At 40.1% G+C, this 20,067-nt stretch overlaps 1 pseudogene; it reads left to right on the top strand.

The window, feature by feature from the left end:
- The first annotated feature begins 7,667 nt into the window (after positions 1 to 7,667).
- On the top strand, positions 7,668 to 18,431 carry LOC115586557 (uncharacterized; annotated as a pseudogene).
- The last annotated feature ends 1,636 nt before the right edge of the window (positions 18,432 to 20,067 follow it).

The following is a 20,067-nucleotide window of genomic DNA, read 5'->3' as shown; positions in this document are numbered from 1 at the left end:
TACTTTTGGCAATATAGTGTATGTTGTATCAACATATAAAAATAGATACATATTCAGTGCACTTGCAATTCTTATCAAAATAAAATTATTCAAAAATAAATTTCCTCTTAAAACATAAAGTGTGCAAAATCTTGAACTTAATGTAGAATGAATCTTTGTTGTGATGTCATACGTGTATTCACTTCTATGAAAAATAACTCGGGCTGTAACGATACACCAAACTCACGGTTGGGTTTGTATCACGATTTTTGACCCACGGTTCGATACAAACCTCGATTTGTTTTTTTTAAATCAAACATTTTATTTATGTAACATTTCAATAACTTCTGTATATGATACTTGTCTGATAGTATCAGAGATGCAGTATTGGCGTGGAGGACGTGTCTATCTGATGGTCTGTTAGCTGCACAGGTCCCTCACTTAACTTAATATAGAGAAATGTCCCACAAAGCAACGTTACAGAAACAAACTAAGGTAACGTAGTAACTGTACCTGTCTTTGGCAACAAGGACACAAATACCGCAGCTGTACGTGGAGAAGCGTCTGTCCTCCCGACCGTCCTACCGCCTCTTCACCACATTTCTACCCGAAAAACAGCGTCTGTCACCGGCAAAAACCCCTTTAACTCACCGAGTGTTTATGATAAAAAAACATTTCCGCGACGGTCTGTCTGAGAGCCGAGTCACATGACAACAGCTTCAATGAGCAGCTTCAGTTTGTAACGCGCCACATTTGATAGTTGGTAATGGTAACGGCGTTGTAACAGTGGAAATAGTAATTAGTTAGATTACCCGTTACTGAAAAGAGTAGAGCCCTTGGTAACACCGTTTATTCTAATGCCGTTATTCCCAACACTGCACATAACATAAAATAAAATATAAAAATTTTACTCTTCAAACAAGAGCTTGAACATCAATCTGGAAAATAACAAGGCTCACATGAAAGGCTAAGCTGCTAAGCTTTCTGCAGGATCTCACATCACTCAAACCACCCGCACATTAGCGGATCGTTGGAAGGCACTAACAAACAAAACCACTGGTTGTTAAAACTACACTTTCCTGGCATTTTGTCATTGAATACAGCATCTCAAAATCCATGTGCAGAGGGTCATTGAGCATGCCAATGATCCGCTTGTTTCCCCTAACGTGAACTGCCGCATCACCTATATAGCGTGAAGTTGCACTTCTGTGTCAACTTAAATTTTAAATGGCACATTACCTCATTTTATTTATGTTTCACACATCCTAAATATTATCCACACAATATTTCCATGAATTTTCCAAAACTTTACAGGAAATGTTATTTTTTATTAACTCTTCAAGGACCTAGAAGATGCATTTTCAATTTCCAATACTTTTCCAGGTTTTTCATGACCGTACGAACCCTGGAAACAGGGACGTGCACATGATTATAGAGGGGCAGGTGCTCAAATTCAGAAAAGGGCAGTATGTGTGTGTGCTATGCGTGCGGAAAAAAATTTCAGCCCTTAATAGCACAATATGTAGATTGATTAATGTAAAATTAATAAACAAAATACTTATAGAAATCTAAACTCTTAACTGTGTATCCTGTGTAGCTGTGACTGATATGTAACTGCCATTTCATTTGTGTCAACAAATTATTGTCAACATGAGTTTATTCACATTATCATAATACTGAGGTTTAGAAGACATGCAATTCAGCTGTGGTTCTTAAACAGCAATGCAACACTGGTTTATTATCAGGCTATTTATTGGATGGCAAGTGCAAACTAGAAACACAGGCTACACATCTAAACATGTGACAGAACCAAGAAATAACTACTGTGACTGTTAGTAGGAACAGCATGTTTAAAACAGCAAAGTCACAGTAAACTCAATATCTGGAAGAAGTTTAAGATTTGTGGCAGATAAACAGCCGACACAGACAGCTGTCAGATTATTCTTAACTCGCATTAACCAGCAGGTGGCTTAACAAGCACACATGGGCGCTTTTCTGAAATATGACTCATATTTAAGCACGTTGAATAAGTAGAAGGTGACTTGTTAGCCCCCACAAGGAAGTTATGTTGATGGATTTATAACTCACAAAGGTTCAAGTCGCTCCACTGTCACGTCTCATCTACGTGCCTGGTGGAGTTCTGATGAGGCAGCGGCTTCTCTCTCTCTCTCTCTTTCTCTCTCTCAATTCAGTTCAATTCGCTTTATTTGCATGAATGTCACAGAGACTCTGTTGCTAAAGCATAAAGAGTCAATTAAACAGGACAAAAATACACTTCACAAGTTAATATATACATATATAAATAGAGTAAAATTTAAGAAAAATAAAATAAGAAAATAATTGTGTGTGTGTTCGTGTTTCTGTGTGTGTGTGTGTGTGTGTGTGTGTGTGTGTGTAAAATAATAAACAATAATAAAATAATCAGTGAGAATGAATAATGATAGTATCAATAAACAGAAATAAATGAGTCTTACAGTCTTACATTGAAACATTTCTTAATGTGCGACATGCAGTGACGTATTCTCCTGCTAGTTCTACAGCAGAGCTGTCTTCTCCCAGAACGATTGGGATTAATTTGTCTCGTTGGAGGGTGAGGAAGTCGGGGATTTTTTCTTAAAATTTGGGAAATAATTCTTCTCTAATTTCTTTGTATTTGGGACATTTTGTGAGAAAGTGAGTTTCTGTCTCTACTTCTGCAGTGTCACAGTGGATACAGGTTCTTTTTGATCTTTCTAGCCATTCTCTTTTATGGCGACCAGTTTCAATGGCAAGTTTATGGTCACTGAGTCTATATTTTTTAAGGGTTTGTCTTTTTTTTATTTGTTTTTATTTGGGTTAAATATTGGGCCAATTGGAATTCTCTGTCCAGTACATTATAACATTCTAATTTATTAATTGTTTGAGTTTCTGTTTTCCATTGTTGGCAATATTTTTGTTTATTATCTTTGTCGATTTGTTTTATTTGTGAGTATGGAATTATTTTTGTAGTGTCATTTTGACTTGTCAATCTGATTTCCTCATTTGTCCCATTCCAGGTATTATTATCTGGGTTCAGACAGCCCTGCTGCTCCAAGTATGCTCTGTGCTGGTACGAGTCTACATCAGACTCTATCAAGTGCTTCCAAAATTTAATAGTTCTCTTTTTGATTTTAATTAAGAGGGGGAACTGGCCCAGCTCTGCTCTGCAGCCGTGGTTTGGGCAGTTTCTGTGGACTCTGAGGATGTTTTTGCAGAATTCAAGATGCACTTTTTCAGCAGGGTTTGAGTCCCAGTGCTCTTGTTTAATTAACGGGCCCCAAACTTCACTTCCATATAGGAGGATTGGTTCTCTCTCTGTCTTCAAAATAAGAGCTTTACATTGCACCCCATTGGAGTTTAGAACAGGGTTCTTAGCGAGGGGGCTTCTAATTTGAAAGTAGCGACCGTTCATAGAAAGAGACAGAGAAGAGCCGCAGCGGACAGAGAAGCGGCTTTATAGGCTCAACACACTCACACATGACACCATATCACGTACGAAATGCGTACGGTAGATAACCGTGGCGTTTTTATACCGCCGTTTTTTGACATCCCTTTGCACAACAGGAATTTATTTATTCATTAAAAACACACACAAAAAGGGCACTTTATAATACGAGGCAAGCAGCCCTTGGGCCTTATGTGTGCACGTGCCTGCCTGTAAACACTTGTATCGTGATACATTTTTCAGCCATATCGCCCAGCTCTACTGTGGATTTTCCCAGTGGTGGAAATAAATAAAGGCTGACTACTCTCTAATAGAGGAGCTTTGTATAAACTACACAATTACAATTTCATTAAAGAGTTCTTTTCTTATGTTGTCTATTTGTGGTCATGTGTTCTGTTGGCTGCTGTAAACTTCCATTGTAGAAAAAAAGAAGAATAAACTAAAATGTAATTCACTTCCTGTTTCAAATCTGTGTCAAGGTTGTTTCACAGTGAGCCAATAAAACCACAGAGCTGCTCTGAGAGGAGGAGCAGCTGAGAGAGAAAAAACTACAAGTCCCATTTCCCCAAAAATGAAAGTGAAAGTTTGAGTGACAGCAGAGCTGCAGTCCAGACGAGTCTCTGTGTTTCTCTCTGAAGAAAACTTTCTCAACACAACAGCAGAATCTCTGACAAACACTGGTGAGTACACGGCCAATTTCAACATGTACATTTAGTCAGAACTACAAAACAGGTCGAAATCAAACCACAGTGACTGAACTCTGGATAAAGTTAGATAGGACACAGTCACAGCTAGCTTTAGCTTCAGCTAATTTACCCACTTTGACTGATCTGTCTCCTGATATTAAAACATCATGCTTGATACCTGATATTAATTGAGTTTGTTAAACCACATACCTTTACTGTAAAGCACAGCAGCTCAATCCAACCATAACAAAGACAAACACAGATCAACTAGTCGGCTAAAGGCTAACTAGCCTAGCTCAGAGCACAGTGTCTCATGTTATTTGACAGTGTATTTTATTGTTTCCAAAAGGCACAAAATGGCTGTTTCTGCTCTGTGTCTTTGTACAGCTGATAATATTTACTGCGTTTCAGAAACCGTTATTACCTGTAACACAAAACCTGAACTGTACTCAGACAGGAAGTTCCACTCAGAGGTGTATCCAGGGCACACTGTTATCAAACAGAACTCATTATGACTCCTTATATTGTATGAGTAAGGCCTAAAAAAAAAAAAGTTTAGTTCCTGTTGGTTGTCAGTTGAAGTCATGGGTAGGTAGGGAATTTATTTTATTTTATTTTTTTATTTTATTTTTCCAGTGGCAGCGAGTGATATGTAAAAAGCTGCTAGCTGCTATGCAAGCAACCATTGCTATGTTGTTACATAGTCATAAATATGGACATGACATCTACACATGGAGATAATATCGACATTACGTCTGCACTGCTCGATCGTTGCTTTTTGTAAACAAAACAAAGCAAAAAGCAAAAAGTGTTCGCTTCTGTGGCTATAGTGGGATCTCAGCCGCTCCACCTTAGCCTAAAGGATTTTCCAGAAATAAACAGAGGTGAGTGGCTGCCTGCGGAAATATAAACATTATACGGCTTTTCCACACTATTTGACTTAAAGCCCCTGTACGGAGTTTTTAACTGGATATAGAAAAGTCTCTGGTTTCTGCTGATGTGTCTCTGTTACCTACAACAGCAAATGAGCCATCAGCGTGAAGATACGCTTTTTCTAAGTAGTCTAATTCTATACCTCTGAAAGGCCTTGGTCGGGTCGGACCACTGACGAAACGATTTACGGCAGTCAGACCGGAACTGACGACATTCAGGATACGGCATAGCTGTTTTGTTGCTACGCTAGCCAGTGCTAACCGAGCTAAAACTTTTGTCATGGCTGATAATGAGACAAAGAAAAGAAAAAGAATTAGAACCGAAGACCAACGAAAGGCCAAGAGGGAATCCGATCGAGCTAGGGCTAAAACACGGATAAACATTGGCGATTCCTTCCAGAGATGGAGAGAGTTGCGGGGCTTGAAGGGAGGGTCGGATCCATAATTCGCCCGATTCCTCCTAGACAGGTTTGTAAATTTTATTTCATTTATGAAATGTAATGCGGGACGTAGTTTACAGCAATACATGAATTCATGTTGTTACAACAAAGCTGGCTAACATTACCACAAGATTAGCTCTAGATACTACACTCGTGAAAACGACAACAAACGTCTTAGATCACGCATCCATTTCAGCTGTGTGTATCAGCCCAGCCGACCTGCAACGATGCATCGGTAATATCCTCTGTCATTATAAATGATTCAGTTTCTTACTTAGAACAAAACATCCATCACAATCACTGTGACTTTGCTGTAACGCTAGCTCTGTAGCACCGTGGGTAATATATATAGCTGGGAAATTGCAGTGCAACAGCAGCATTACTTTGTTTCACCGGCGGCATATTATAAGTAGAAATACAAATAGACACAGTACCTCGTCCATATGCACGCTGCAGATAACTGCTAAAAAAAAATAAAGTTTTCAAAGCAAGTCCCGTCGTCTTTCCGACGTTTCCAAAACAAATCTACACGCGCCGGCCAGACAAACGTCTTCACGACAGTGGGCGCTAGAGCTCATGGGAAATGCAGTCTTCATTCCGGCAAAACACTACCGCTTTCGTCCAGCGGGGCCGCCAAAATCAACACTAAATGAAAAGTCTGTACAGGGGCTTTAAACACGCACTGTGGTGTCTTGTTTAGGAACCAACTCGCGTTCGATAGGTCTTGGAATGATTCTCAAAAAGTGGTTAAAACGATTGTCCCCATAGGTTAGCATTGTAGCAATTCCGAAGCGCTCAGGGTAGATCTACGGCAGGGGTGTAGCAAGCTTTTCAAAAGTACGGGGGATGGATGTGGTGGTGGTGTTTTAAAAAAATAAATAAGTGGGGGGGGTATGTAACGCTGTTACTGTGAAGATAAATAACACTTAAATATTGAATCTGTGTCTATAATAACCACACCCTAACATGTAAATGTGACATCTGTCTTGGTTCATTTAATTTAATTCTAAATATGGACAACTGACTGCATAATATATGAATCAGAAACATAAATACTTTATTGATCCATGATGAGAAATTGCAGCGTTACAGCTGCTCCTATTCAAAGTCAAGAATATTCAGAAGAATAGTAGTAGTAATAATGATGATGATGATGATAAACTATATGGTGCACATTTATGATAGAAGCCTGCTGCAACTTTACTTTTATTTTACCATTAAATGTTGTTGTATACATAATCATATTTATAATGTTCTGTCATGGAGTTTATCACTTCACTGCTAACAGAAAAGAGAGCTGCTCACTGCCAGTTGCAGCTTCTTATCTTGATCTGCAGACTTTGTAAATTTTTTGTCATGATTGTTATTATTAGTACTTAAATTATCAATAATCACAGTTACATGTCAGGATTTAGTTATTATACACAGATTCAATATTTAACTGTCATGTATCATCACAGTAACAGTGTTACATAATTGGCAGCTGTAAACACATAAAAATTAATTAGTTAATGTTTATAATCCTCAGAGAACGTTACAGACGTTGTTTCTGGTTCCTCTCTGTTTCCTGAATATATCCGTACGAGTGTGAATGTGTAAATGAGACATTAACCTATAGCACTTTGTAGAAGGAGCTTTATACAGTTCAATCCATTGACTCTTATCAGTTCCCGGGGCGGAGCTGCCGGCGACGTATCGCAGCTGCGGACCAACCCGCTCAGTGAGGCGTCTTTGTCTATGTGGATCTGTGCCGGTGTCTATGAGCCTAGCTAGTGTGCGCCTCATCAACACGAGCTGAACAATAAATCTAACACAGAAAGAGAGGCGGGACTTAAGGCAGAACAGCCAATCATCAGCCGGTCAGTCCCAAGAGAGGGAGGGGGAGAGGAGGCAGCTGCAGCGAGAGCAGACTTAGAGCGGCCAGAGAAAGTGACTGACCGTAGTGAGACGTTTGTGCAAAACCGCGGAAAAACTGCAGAAAAAGTGTGGGTGTTGAACCGTCTCAAACTCATAAAATAATTTGGGTCGCACATAAATTGACAGGGTCGATCGGAAACTGGAACCAAACAAAACATTTTTTTTAGGCCTAATAGTTTATTGGACACTTAATCAAGAGATATCAAATTACAGTTTTCTTTTTCTCACTTATCATCCTCAGACTGTAAACATGTCTGCTGCCAGCTGTCTGCTGACTGAAGATCAGTTTCTGTGCTCCATCTGTCTGGATGTGTTCACTCATCCAGTCAGCACACCATGTGGACACAACTTCTGTAAAACCTGCATCACTCAACACTGGGATGTTAATGTCCCGTACAAGTGTCCCAACTGTCAAGAGGTTTTCTACACAAGACCGAAGCTGCAGGTCAACACGTTCATCTCTGAGATGGCTGCTCAGTTCAGACAGTCAGCTCAACAGAAAGCCAGCAGCAGCAGCTCAGAGCAACAAGTTTCCAAACCAGGAGAAGTTCCCTGTGACGTCTGCACTGGAACCAAACTGAAGGCCCTGAAGTCCTGCCTGGTGTGTCTGGTCTCCTACTGTGAGACTCACCTGGAGCCTCATCTGACAAAGTCAGGCCTGAAAAGACATCAGCTGATGAACCCTGTGGAGAACCTGGAAGACAGGATGTGTACGAAGCACGATAAACTGCTGGAGCTGTTCTGTAAGACCGACCAGATGTGTGTCTGCATGCTCTGCACTGTTTTAGACCACAAGACACATGATGTTGTTCCTCTGAAAGAAGAATATGAAGGAAAGAAGGCCGAGCTGGGGAAGAGAGACGCTGAAATTCAGCAGATGATCCAGAAGAGACGACTGAAGATTGAGGAGATGAAGTGCTCAGTGGAGCTCAGTAAGAAAGATGCAGACAGAGAGATAGCAGCTGGTGTTCAGGTCTTCAGCGCTCTGAAGGAGTCTGTTGAGAGAAGCCAGGCCGAGCTCATCGACACCATCAAAGAGAAGCAGAGAGAGACAGAGAAACAGGCTGAAGGCTTCATCAAAGAGCTGGAACAGGAAATCTCTGAGCTGGAGAAGAGAAGCTCTGAGGTGGAGCAGCTCTCACAGTCTGAAGACCACCTCCACCTCCTCCAAAGCTTCCCATCACTGAACTCTGCTCCACCCACCAAGGACTGGACAGGAGTCAGCGTCCGTCCACCTTCATATGAGGGGACTGTGGTGAGAGCTGTGAATCAGCTGGAGGAGACGCTCAGTAAACAGATGAAGAAGCTGCTTGAGGCCGAGCTGAAGAGGGTCCAGCAGTATGCAGTGGATGTGACACTCGATCCTGATACAGCACATCCTGCTCTCATCCTGTCTGATGATGGAAAACAAGTTTTCTCTTGTGATGTAAGGAAGAAACTCCCAGACAATCCAGCGAGATTTGATACATGTGCCTGTGTCTTAGCAAAGCAGAGTTTCTCTTCAGGAAGATTTTATTATGAGGTTCAAGTTAAAGAGAAGACTAAGTGGGATTTAGGAGTGGCCAGAGAGTCGATCAACAGGAAGGGACATCTTAAACTATATCCTCAGAATGGTTACTGGACGATATGGTTGAGGAATTCAATTGAGTACAGAGCTGGTGCTGGCCCTTCAGTCAGTCTCTCTCTGAAGTGTCAGCCTGAGAAGGTGGGGGTGTTTGTGGATTATGAGGACGGTCTGGTCTCCTTTTATGACGTTGATGCTGCAGCTCTTATCTACTCCTTTACTGGCTGCTGCTTCGCTCAGAAACTCTACCCATACTTTGGTTCTGGTCGTAATGATGGTGATAAAAACTCTGCTCCTCTGATCATCTCTCCTGTCAATCACACTGAGTAGAGCAAATGTTTGATTTTCTGCAGAAAGATTCACATCATTTAATGTTTAATGTTAATATTCTCTAATTTTGTTTTTAAAATGATGAATGGTAAAATATTTTTTCTTCTACCCTAATCAGTGAATTTGTTTTTCATTGTTTTCAGCAGCTGATGTTTCTTATGGCGAACAAATCATGTGATTAAAATCACCATCAGCTGTTCTCAGATCAGATCACATGTGAGAGAGGTTTTAGTGTAAGATGATGTTGTGTTATTGAAGGTTTGAGCAGCTGATGTGAACTAAACCTGTCCATAAATACAGTTATTATTATTAACTGGTTTGTAGCGAATAAGTGAGATGTGACACCGCCCTCTAGTGGAGCTCATAACAAACTGCAGCCTGTGTTCACATGAGGACCTGCTCTTAAAGGAGAACTTCAGTTGATTTAAACATGCAGCTTCATTGCTCAAGCTACCCTTGACTTGCCAGTACCGAAGACGCGAACACATTTGGTCCAACCATTACAGAGCTCCGTGAACGGAGATTTAGCATTGACAGCTAACAGCATGGGGTCAGAACTTTACACTGTGTTTTAAGCGTCTTAACATGCTCCACATCTCACACCAAAAGTTATGCAACATCAGCAGACACCTTAGCACACAGCACTGTAGCGTGTATGACTCAAACTGAGTAAAAAAGTAGTTAAAACAGTGTATTTGTGCAAGGAGCTACTTACCTGTTTGTTGACATCCGTGTGTTCTGGTAGCTAGACCAAACTAGTCAAGGGAGTAAGCGCACGCTCGACGGATTGACTAGTTTGGTCTAGCTACCTAGCTACTCGACTACATTTGTCTAACATCTGGATTTGATGTTTGCAGATTTTTACATTAAACAAAAAATGAACTCAAATCACTGTTGTTGAGTAATCTTGTAAATTAAAACTATTTTCATTTTAGCTAATATACATTTTCTACATAATGGATATAATATCCACCCATTAAGGGATGTCATGTAATTCACCATGTTGTCTGATGTCATGACCCAGAGAAAACCTGAAGATGTAAGCTTTCCAATCCGCAGAGTAGTAAATGTTGTGAAATGAACTTGGTGGTTTCATGATTCTGTTTGTGTTTCTGTGATTTCCTGTTTAATTTTTAGAAGTTTTGCCCTCTTGAGTCATGTGTTACTCTTCATGTACTCACATTGTATGAATTCCTGCCCTTCGTCTGTCTTCACCTCATTGAGCGATCTGTAATAACTGGGTGATGAAGGCTGATCTGGTCGTGGTCTTGAGCTGAGTAACTGGGTGACAGAGACAGGGACTGGCTGTCAGAAATTTCAATAACTTCATCCTGGTCCTCAAAGCTTAGATAATCATCTCTGAGTTCAGAGTCAGTGCAAGAGGTTGATCACCTGATCTTGGGTTTGGCTGAGTGGTGATGTAGAATCACAGCTGTTGTAGTTTGACAGCGTCATATATGGTGCCAATTGAAACATCATCAGAAATGTCATTTTTGTTTAAAGTCCCATACATTAAAAGTGAAGCCTGATTCATGGCCTTTACTTGAAACACCTTTAGGGGAAAAAGACTCTTCCCCTCTTCCAGGATGTCATTTAATCCAGGATTGTTGCCATAGTAACCTTTCTAGTGCCCCCTCCTTGTTTTGCTCGAACCTGTTTAGTGAAGTGTTTTTCTTGGTGTATCCATCCGATCTCAATAGTCCGTGTAGTTAACCTCCGCCTGGAATCAGGTTAAGAGGTTTGAGGCTCCTCTCCACTTTGTATGGATTCCGTTCTCAGCCAAAGCTGAATCGTCCATAAGCTGGATGACATCAATGTCGATCTACAGAGCAAAAGAAAACCATGAAGAGGGTCAAAAATGAATTTTATATGACCAGTATTTATCACTCAGGCCCAATGAAAGCGTCATTCCTTTTCAGCAACAGTTGGTCTCATTGCAACGGTTCCTCAAAAGCATCACGTGTCTTATAATTACACACAATGTCCTTTCTCTCACAGGAGCTTTTAGCACACATATAAGCATGATGATATCTGAGAAGCCATGATCAGATGAGTTCATATCATAACCACATTTAGCACAGTATTAAACTTTGACCTTAAGCAAACATTAAAAGGCTACAACCTCACAACCTTCGCTCTGCAAGCCTAAACTGCAGCAACTTATTATTACTGACAGTATTCACTGTACAATTAACAATAATGTCGATGTCAGTGAACGTTTACTACTTAACGGCTGCTAACCTCAGCGCATAGACGGCACCTTAAATGAATGAAAACAGGTTGAGCATTTAGCAACAAAGTTGTAGCAAACAACGGAACAACGTTATGCTCTGAGGGAACATTAGCAGGTTATTTCATGTTAGTTTTGAGAGGCTCTGCAGCTTGTCTAGCCGGGAAATAGTTGTGAACAGACCCGTTAATAAAGTTGAGTGAATACAGCATGTCGTTCAGGCAACAGCAAACATTTCACAGTTTTAGCTAGCCTCATATTCTCTTGTGGCTGGTTGACGACTTGCATTAGGTGGCTTATGAGTTAACAATACTGATATGATACACATATAAATGAAGTTTGCCGTTGCGTCATTTAAAAAAAAACTCACCTTTAACGTTACACTTGTTAGGATTCATTAATTTACCTGTCTGATTAATTGCCTGACTGCTGTTACAAATTATTATGCACTACTATTTACTAGAGCTGTCCCAAATGATTATTTTTCCAAACAATTAATCTCGCGTTTATTTTTTCGATTAGTCGACTAATCTAACAATTAATTTAACGTTACATGACCAAACAAAAGTAACGCAGTAACTGTAACTGTCGTTGGTAACTTGTATGGGGAAAAAATACCGCAGTTGTAGGCGGAGCAGCGTCTGTCCTCCTGCCTGTCCTATCGACTCTTCGTCACATTTCTACCCGAAAAACAACAGCGTCTGTCACCGGCAAAAACCTTTAACTTAAGTGGTTGTGTTGATATAAATCACAGTGACGGTCAGCCGTCCCGACCGAGACTTCGAGGAACTTTCCCCCAGAAAACAGCCTCCGTCCCTGCGAGTGACAGAGTCATGCAGCGACCAGTTTACTGATGGTGATTATGTAATTTAGCGCGAAAAACGTAACTCTTTCACCTTCCAGGATGTTTAGGGGGCCGGGTTCTCAATCACTACACATTATAAACGATCCGCGGGTTTAGACTGACAGGGGGGACACCTGGGAAACAACCCAAAGTCATCATCATGACGTGTACCGTCACGTCTCTTTAGGAGCCGCAGCGCAGCTTTCTGTGTGAATTACACAGCGGTTCGTCTTTATTCCAGCGGTGCTTCGCTCTGTGTGAATGACCAACGGCGGAGAATTGACGAACCGCCACTGCGCCGTTAATGAAGCGTCTCTGCGTCCCAGCCCTACTATTTACCTGCCTGATTTAAGTCTAAAACACTGTGATTTAATTAATATGCACATACTGTATTATTAAAAGAGTTGTACATATCCTGCTGATAAATGTGATTGGTTGCAAGCATTAATCCTTTTCATGAGGGGTTAATACATTGGAGAGAAAAGCCAGGGTATGAGAGAGAACACAGCTCCTTTACTGTGGAGAGGCCAAGGTTATAGACAATTATAGCTGCTGCGCAGCGATGGGTCGGGTCCGGGCTATTTTTTGGCAAATTTTGGCAATTCTGAGCAACAAACAGGAGAATAGGAAGACAAGACAGTTGACAACAATGCTCATTTTGGACCACTTGAGGCTTGAACTCACAACTTCTGGAACCAAAGACTGTCGTCTATCACTCTGAGCTAATTGGCAAGTGGCAACACAACACTGGCTTCACAAATTAAGTAAGCCATTCACTGTTGTGCAGGCAGATTTGAAACCACTGTAAAAACTATTGATTTGCTCCATAAGTGAATAACTGATGTTTAAAAATGCTGCTTGCATTGACTGCAATTATTCACATGAGAGCAGAATTCAAAATGTTATCAAAAATTCAGTTTTTTAGGTAAAATTCTGATATTTGTCAAACATCATCTACCATGACTCTAAAAAATGTTCAATTTTTTCATGAACATTGAAGTTTTATTTATCAATTTGCAGGTATATGTTTACAGTAGTGTTCACAGTCAAACATTTTCATTCACTGTAGGCAAAAATTGTGGGAGGAGACAGGTTTTTATAAGTTTTACAGTTTTAAAAAAACAGAGTGATGGACTTCATAATTTTTAATAGGTTTAAATACACAAAAGTTTCTTTAGTATTGGGGCAACAGTTTGATGAAAGTGTGAAGTTCTAGCAGGTTGATTTGTTATGAATTTTCAAAGTTTTAACTTTAGACGCTTGCTGTAGCGCCACCATCAAACTATTGGCTTGGGTTTACAGCTGAGGTAATCTTGCATGAGACTGAACCTTCATGCAAAATTTGGTTAGCTTTCACCCATGGCCCGGTCCAAGCTATTTGTTTTTTTCTTAATTAAGAGGCTTGCTGTGATGCCACCATCAGGACAATGGTCTTGTGTTTCATGTTGAGGACATCTGACATTTTGATCTGTCGTCATCATCATCATCCTTGCTGGGTCTCAAACCCACAACCCCTGACACCAAGAACCTGCTCCTAACTCACTGAGCTAAGTGGCTGGAAGTGAGACCTGCCGTGCAGCTTCATTTGTCGACTCAGAGGAAGTCACTGTCTGGCACAGCTGTTGTCAAGGCAGATTTCAAAAATGGTCAAAATGTCAGAAATTATGTTACCTGAACAAAAATCTGATAATACATAAATTGTATCTTGACAGCATGGAAATGTTGGTGATTTGTTTTTAACTCTAAGTGTTTTGCTTCATAAGAGAAAATCTGATGTCAGTCTTACATTGACTCCAGTTGTTCCCATGAGAGCAGAATTCAAAATGTTCTCAAAAATTCAGTTTTTGAGATAAAATTCTGATATTAGCCAAACTTCATCAACCATGACTCCAAAATATTCTCAATCTTTTTCAGGAAGATTGAAAATGTATTTAGCAAGAATTTGATAGTATATGTTTACAGTACTGTTTACAGTCAAACAATTTGATGCACTGTAGATTGATTGCACTGTTTGATAAATCAAAAATGCGAGAAACAAGTTTTGTGGAGGACAGTCTGAAGATGCTCTCTAGTAAGTTTGGTGACAATTGAGCAAAAATTGTGGGAGAAGATAGGTTTGATAAGTTTTACAGGTTTTGAAAAAAGAGTGTTGGACTTCATAATTTGTAATGAGATGGAGTCCTTTTGATGAGAAGTAAGGAGTCAACAGAGAAACTCACACAAGAAACCCAAACAAGTGCAGGATGATAAAAGTTAGAAGACAGGACAGGGAGGTTTTCTCTCAACAGGGCGTTGTCTTCATGGATTGAAGGAATTGTGTCGCCAAGTGGCAGCCTGTGCACCAATGATAGGAAAGCTAAGTCTAAACCACGGCTCCACCCAACTGTTTAATCAATGAAATGTTATTCACCTTATCTATCTGCTTAACCAATGAGACACTATACATTTTCTGTAACTAAAATTATAAGAAACAATGAAAAGAGAAATTTTGCATTTTTTTTCTGGGCTGCAGAGTAACAGCATCTTCCATTTGTCAAACAGAGAAGGTCCTCGATCGATCAACGTTTGCTTAATGATACAATTCTAAATAAATGGTAAAACTCGAACGTCGTGGTTTGTCTTCTCGTAAATAAACGAATACGCCTGACGCACTCCAAGGAAGTAGGAATGGCAGAGTCAGCGAGCAGCTCGCATAGCTGTCAGTCACTCCCCAAACTTGATTTGAAGGACCAGAACAGTTGACTTTATTCTCGACTTTTTTCATGAAGCACAAAATGAAAAACAAAAAAGAAAATTCAAAAAACTTGCTCCTCTAATTTTATCCCCCCATCCCTGACCCTAATGCTCTTCCGTAATACTTCCATTATAGGGAAAAAGAGTCAAATGTCAACTTGTTTCAAATCTGTGTCAAGGTTATTTCAGTGAGCCAATAAAACCACAGAGCTGCACTGAGAGGAGGAGCAGCTGAGAGAGAAAAAACTACAAGTCACATTTCCTCAAAAATGAAAGTGAAAGTTTGAGTGACAGCAGAGCTGCAGTCCAGACGAGTCTCTGTGTTTCTCTCTGAAGAAAACTTTCTCAACACAACAGCAGAATCTCTGACAAACACTGGTGAGTACACGGCCAATTTCAACATGTACATTTAGTCAGAACTACAAAACAGGTCGAAATCAAACCACAGTGACTGAACTCTGGATAAAGTTAGATAGGACACAGTCACAGCTAGCTTTAGCTTCAGCTAATTTACCCACTTTGACTGATCTGTCTCCTGATATTAAAACATCATGCTTGATACCTGATATTAATTGAGTTTGTTAAACCACATACCTTTACTGTAAAGCACAGCAGCTCAATCCATCCATAACAAAGACAAACACAGATAAACTAGTCTGCTAAAGGCTAACTAGCCTAGCTCAGAGCACAGTGTCTCATGTTATCTGACAGAGAATTTTATTGCTTCCAAATGACGCGAAATGGCGGTTTTACAACTTTTATGGCTGTTAAACACTTAGGTAAGAAACTTTGAACTTATAACTCTGTCCTTTCAACTTTACTGTTTCTGCTCTGTGTCTTTGTACAGCTGATAATATTTACTGCATTTCAGAAACCGGTATTATCTGTAACACAAAACCTGAACTGTACTCAGACAGGAAGTTCCACTCAGAGGTGTATCCAGGGCACATTTTTTCCCGTCAGAGCTCATCATGACTCCTTATATTCCACTAGTAATAGTTTAATGAACATTTAATCAAGAGATATGTATTACAGTTTTCTTCTTCCTCACTTTTCATCCTCAGACTGTAAACATGTCTGCTGCCAGCTGTCTGCTGACTGAAGATCAGTTTCTGTGCTCCATCTGTCTGGATGTGTTCACTGATCCAGTCAGCACACCATGTGGACACAACTTCTGTAAAACCTGCATCACTCAACACTGGGATAAAAATGTCCCGTGTCAGTGTCCCAACTGTAAAAAGACTTTCTACACCAGACCTGAACTGCAGGTCAACACGTTCATCTCTGAGATGGCTGCTCAGTTCAGACAGTCAGCTCAACAGAAAGCCAGCAGCAGCAGCTCAGAGCAACAAGTTTCCAAACCAGGAGAAGTTCCCTGTGACGTCTGCACTGGAACCAAACTGAAGGCCCTGAAGTCCTGCCTGGTGTGTCTGGCCTCCTACTGTGAGACTCACCTGGAGCCTCATCTGACAATGTCAGGCCTGAAAAGACATCAGCTGATCGACCCTGTGGAGAACCTGGAAGACAGGATGTGTACGAAGCACGATAAACTGCTGGAGCTGTTCTGTAAGACCGACCAGATGTGTGTCTGCATACTCTGCACCTATTCAGACCACCAGGGACATTCTGTTGTTCCTCTGAAAGAAGAATATGAAGGAAAGAAGGCCGAGCTGGGGAAGAGAGACGCTGAAATTCAGCAGATGATCCAGAAGAGACGACTGAAGATTGAGGAGATGAAGCGCTCAGTGGAGCTCAGTAAGAAAGATGCAGACAGAGAGATAGCAGCTGGTGTTCAGGTCTTCAGCGCTCTGAAGGAGTCTGTTGAGAGAAGCCAGGCCGAGCTCATCGACACCATCAAAGAGAAGCAGAGAGAGACAGAGAAACAGGCTGAAGGCTTCATCAAAGAGCTGGAACAGGAAATCTCTGAGCTGGAGAAGAGAAGCTCTGAGGTGGAGCAGCTCTCACAGTTCTAAGAGACCCCTCCACCTTCCTCCAAAGCTCCCTATCACTGAACACTGCTCCACCCACCAAGGACTGGACAGGAGTCAGCGTCCATCCACCTTCATATGAGGGGACTGTGGTGAGAGCTGTGAATCAGCTGGAGGAGACGCTCAGTAAACAGATGAAGAAGCTGCTTGAGGCCGAGCTGAAGAGGGTCCAGCAGTATGCAGTGGATGTGACACTCGATCCTGATACAGCACAACCTGATCTCATCCTGTCTGATGATGGAAAACAAGTAAACTGTGGTGATGTAAGGAAGAATCTTCGAGACAACCCAGCGAGATTTGATACATGTGCCTGTGTCTTAGCAAAGCAGAGTTTCTCTTCAGGAAGATTTTATTATGAGGTTCAAGTAAAAGAGAAGACTGACTGGGATTTAGGAGTGGTCAGAGAGTCGATCAACAGGAAGGGACAAATCACACTGACTCCTCAGAATGGTTACTGGACGATATGTTTGAGGAATAAAAATGAGTACAAAGGTTGTGCTGACACTGAAATCCTTCTCTCTCTGAAGTGTCGGCCTGAGAAGGTGGGGGTGTTTGTGGATTATGAGGAGGGTCTGGTCTCCTTTTATGACGTTGATGCTGCAGCTCTTATCTACTCCTTTACTGGCTGCTGCTTCACTCAGAAACTCTACCCACTCTTCAGTCCATGTCCTCATCATGGTGGTAAAAACTCTGCTCCTCTGATCATCTCTCCTGTCAATCACACTGAGTAGAACAAACATTTGATTTTCTACAGAAAGATTCACATCATTTAATGTAATAAATGTGTATTTACTGATCATTTTTATTTTTTCAGATTCTGATGAAGCATTTTTGTCTGCCAATGTTTTTCTTTAATGTGTCACACTGACGCTCTGATTGATATGATGTAGAGTTTTTTTTATTTTTCTGAGAACTGTTAAATCATCAGAAACAAACTATTCAACAAAAATAATCAGCATTTTCGGTTCTTTAAATACTTTTATTCACTAACAAATTCCTGAAGAACATTTAATGTATAACATAAAGTAATTTTATTTTCTCTTGTTTTGTTCATAACATGATGAAAAGAGGATCAGAGGCTGTTTAGTGTTTGATTCAGTGACCGACTGTCTGAAGTTGTTTTTATCATTTTCTGGACTCTTTTGGATTTCTTCATGTTGGCTGTTAGTGTGGTGGCCCTAAAGAGAGATTCAATGATGTAATGACCCTCACTTCTTTTTTAAGTTACTTGGTTTTATAAGTCATTGCTGCACCACTTTATATTAGACAACAGAAAAACAACATTTAATGAATACTTCTAAAATAAAGGAAGCTGAAGTCCCCGACCTCTTTCTTTTTGTCTCATGGGAACTCTTTTCAGAAAGAACTTTGTATGGTAGTGAATGGAAAAAACAAATATTATTTACATCCCCTCTGAATTTTGACGTGAACTACAAATATGATGTTTGTCAAATTAAAAGATATTTTATCAACTTGGGAAAGTTGCAGTCTGTCATTAAACTAATTAAATATAAAACTTTAACTGTAGTTCAGACACATAACTATAGTTGTCAATATGATCAGATTTATTATGATTTTAATCTCTTTTAGTACCAATTCTGTGTCGAGTTGGCGGCCATGTTGTCATTGGTGACGTGTGTTGAGCGAGACGATGTAGTTCACTGAGCGCTTTAACACACAACTAGATCAGATTTTACTTTAATAACAAATTAAGGCTTAAAATTACCTTTTAACTTGACAAACATCAATGTCATTAATCAATTTTCAGCCTCTTGCAAATTTAAACATTAAAATGAGTTTCTATAATATTCTGCCATGCAGTGTTTCACTTCACTGCTAAAAGAAGAGAAAGCAGACTCTCTGCCAGTTGCAGGGTCTTATTTTGATTTGCAGATTTTGCTAATCATTTGTCTCAATGATGTCATTATTGGAACGTACATGAATATAAATCATTTAATCTAAAAACGACATAATCAGTTAAATGTACATTTTCGTGCTTCTTATTCAGAAAACCAACAGTTTTCAGGCTACTTTTATTTGTTTACAGGACAAACCTGCCACATCCAATATGGTGGATGCACTAACGTATCGCTGCAACGGGCCAATCCAGTTAATACGGCGTGTGTGTAAATAAGTCTGTGGTCAATATGGTCAGATTTATTGTGATTTTCATCTCTTTTAGTACCTTTTCTGTGCCGAGTTGGAGGCAGTTTCAGTGTTGGTGACGTCTGTTGAGTGAGACGATGTAGTTCACTGAGCGGTTTCACACAAAACTACATGATATTTTACTGAAATTATGAGAAACTGCAAATTTATTGACTTGAAAAATATTTTTTTTAAAGCATGTCTTCAGCTTTCTATAAGCCCTTTTCCCTCAGACCCTATGGAACCTTATTCCAGAAAAACTTTGTATGGTAGTAAACATAGAGAAATAATGTATTGATTCTGCTTAAATTGGATCATGAATCACACATGTGATGTTTGTCAATTTGAAAGATAATTTTCCGAGTCAATAAAGCCTCAGTTTGTTGTAGATAAAGCATAATCTCATGTTTTTTCGTGTTAAACTGCTCAGTGAACCAGATCATCTGACTCAGCACGTCACCAACAACAACATGGCCGCCACCTCGGCACAGAAAAGCTAGTAAGAAATAAAAAAAATCGCAATAAATCTGCTCTGACAACTGTAGTTACGCGCAAAGACAGTCGGTCAGTTCTCTTAGCTGCTAATATACAGCAGCAGCTCTATAATATTTAAGTTACAGGTTATGGTGCATTCAACGTCGATAACGTCTGTTGGCTGTGTGTTCTTTAAATACGCATTTTCACAGCCTTTTATTTAATTAGTCTTTTGACAAACTGAGACTTAATTGATCTGGAAAATTATCTTTTAAATAGACAAACATCACATGTATGACCAATGACAAAAGTCAAGCGGGATAAAAAAAAAAGTATATAATT

Source organism: Sparus aurata, chromosome 8 (assembly GCF_900880675.1).
Source record: "Sparus aurata chromosome 8, fSpaAur1.1, whole genome shotgun sequence".
NCBI classification, from domain to species: Eukaryota; Metazoa; Chordata; class Actinopteri; order Spariformes; family Sparidae; genus Sparus; species Sparus aurata.
Note: the sequence above shows the minus strand (reverse complement) of the source record. Positions and strands in the feature narration are given on the sequence as shown.